Genomic DNA, 2,838 nt, shown 5'->3' on the forward strand with positions numbered 1-2,838 from the left:
TGTTTTGGGGGCAAGGGGAGAATATTTTCTCTGGTCTTACCCAGCAGGAGTCTCCTATGTTCTTAGAGGAGGAGTTACACTTAGGGTAACCAAACATCCTGGTTTACTCAAACTGACTAGGCTTCAGCAGTGAAAAGACTGCATTCCTGAAAACCCCTCAGTCTTGGGTGAACCATGATGGTTGGTCATTCGAGTAGAGGGGATGGAGTTGTACCATTGAAAAATGAAAATGCATGGATACTGTGCTTTGGGATGACTCTTAGAGTTTAATGTAAGAGGAAGAAGAGTATTGTAGCCTAAATTTAACCCCTAAAATTAGAGTCATGATAAACTGGGTGGGGTCACAAGATGATGTAGTTTGTGTGTCTCAGGCTACACCAGCCTACACCATGTATAGGGAATCACAGTTTTAGTGGTTTCTCTCGTAGATATCCCCACATGCTACATGATGTCCTCCCTCCCCCAACCCTCCCTGTTCACTTCAGAACTGGTTCTACTTATTTCTGGAGTCCCTAGGAGGTATTGCACCTGTGATATTGGGCAAGTGCTCCTGGGCTCTATTGTTGGGCATGGACAGCAGTGATCGTTGTGATTGAGGGTCTGGGATTTCTGAAGCAGCCAGGGTCAACACTGCTTGCAGGGATGGCCTCCAGCTTTATTGTCATGCTCACAGAACTAAGATTTGCTTCCTAACTCTCTCATCATTTCCCTGTATTTCCTGAGCCATTCCCTGAACACTCCCAAGTTAGAGCTGAATAGAAGTCTAAGGACTTCCTGATCGAGGTGAAGTTACTGAGAAGCTGGGGAAGTATTATTTCAAGGGCCTTTGAGAAGTTCTGGACTAATTCTGTTATCTTTCTTAAAGAAGACAACTGGGTCCATGCTATGGACTGAATTGTTTTCCCCCCAAATTCATATGTTGAAGCCTTAGCCCCCAGTGTGACTGTATTTGGAGATAGGGTCTCTAGGAGGCAATTAAACAAATCCGTAAGGGTGGGGTCCTAGTTCAATAGAATTGGTGGCCTTATAAGAAGAGCAAGAGAGAGAACTAACTCTTTCTCTCTCTCTCCCCCTACCCTTGTTCTTCTCTCCCTCTCCGTCAGTGTGCAAACATCAAGGCAAGGCCACAGGAGGATATGGTTAGAAGACATGGGGCGCCTGGGTGGCTCAGTGGGTTAAAGCCTCTGCCTTCGGCTCGGGTCATGATCCCAGGGTCCTGGGATTGAGCCCTGCATCGCATCGGTCTCTCTGCTCAGCAGGGAGCCTGTTTCCTCCTCTCTGCCTGCCTCTGTGCCTACTTGTGATCTCTCTTTGTCAAATAAATAAATAAAATCTTAAAAAAAAAAAAAAAAAGACAGCCATCTCTAGGTCAGAAAGCGAACTCTTCCCAGCACTCAACCATACTGGCACCTTAAACTTCCAGCCTCCAAAATGGTAAAACAATACATTTCTGTTAGTGAAGCTATCCAGTCGAAGGTACCTTGTTATGGCAGTCTAAGCACTCTAAGAAAATCCATTTGTCCATAAACCTGCATTGGACCATTAGGAATACAAATTGGAATCTTCTTCTCTGTGTCCCTCAACCTCAAATTACAACAATAAATTATGACTCCACGAGGTGATATCAACATAGAGACAAAGATATTTTTCGGTGTGGAAAATTGATAGCAACTTAGCTATGAGGAAACTATTGTTTTGAGCATTGGAAGTGAGCACTGAAGGAGAATGAAAACCACAAGATGAGCTGGGAAGGAAAAAGAGGCCCTTTTGTTTGAACTACGGGAAAAACATCTTGAACAGGGAGGAAGCAACTTTGCGCAGTGGCAGTATCGTAGCCAATGAGGTTTATCCGAGGTGCGATTGTTGCTAATTGAACAGGGAGGAAGCATGGTAAAGTGGTGAAAAGCGTAGCTCTGGACTCAATACCTAGACCCACGACTTGTATGGATATGTAAATGAACATGTTGCTTAATCTTTCTCTGCCTCAGTTCTTCATCTATAAGATGGAGAAAACAGGAGTACTACCTAGATCACAGAGTTGTTTAAAGAAAGAATTAAATAAAGTGTGCAAGGCACTTAGAACAATGACCGTAGCATAGCATTGCTCAATAAACTTTATCCATTTCACTTATAATAAGTTTCCGCTGTTGCCCAAATGAATGGGATTCTCATCTGTCCAGGCGTACAAACCCTCAACTAGCCCTTGTGTCTTGCAACCATATGCAATCCATTACTATGTCTTGCCAATTTTACCTTCTAAATGTTCCATTAATTGACTTCCTTCCACCTCCACTATAGAGGGAAGGTTTTCTCTGGGAAATAAAGTATTTTTTCTAGGTTCCCAGGGAGGAAAGTGGCCAAAAGTTTTTACCACAGACTTAGATTTGCACCATTTACGGCAGTGGCCTCTTAATTCATCTGCTTTTGTCTTTCCCTCCCAACAATGGGTCCTCCACACCTTAGGCACAGTGGAGTTTTCAAAAGGCAAATCTGACCCTATTGCTCTTTTCTCTCCACACCACTCCTCCAGCTTAAAATTCTTCGATGGTTTCTCTGCATTCAAGATGACAGTCAAGCCCGACCTTTACCAACCTCCCTCTTCCCCTTCAACTATTCTCTGCACCCCAACGATTTAGATTTTCTTTCATTCCCAGATGTGATAGGTTCCCTCTGACAATGGGGTCATTGAAAATAGTCTACCATCTGTCCTTAACGTTCCTCCTCACCTTTTGTGCCTCCTCCCCTTACCTGGTTAACTCCAGGCAATACATCATAACTCAGCCCAACCATTCCTTCCTAAGGGACACCCATCTTAACTACAGCCGCCCCCTTTCCCAA

At 44.0% G+C, this 2,838-nt stretch overlaps 1 pseudogene; it reads left to right on the top strand.

Moving 5' to 3' along the window:
* The first annotated feature begins 1,809 nt into the window (after positions 1–1,809).
* LOC116587341 lies at positions 1,810–1,962 on the top strand (annotated as a pseudogene).
* Positions 1,963–2,838: the final 876 nt, after the last annotated feature.

This window comes from Mustela erminea, chromosome 3 (assembly GCF_009829155.1).
Source record: "Mustela erminea isolate mMusErm1 chromosome 3, mMusErm1.Pri, whole genome shotgun sequence".
Classification (NCBI taxonomy): domain Eukaryota; kingdom Metazoa; phylum Chordata; class Mammalia; order Carnivora; family Mustelidae; genus Mustela; species Mustela erminea.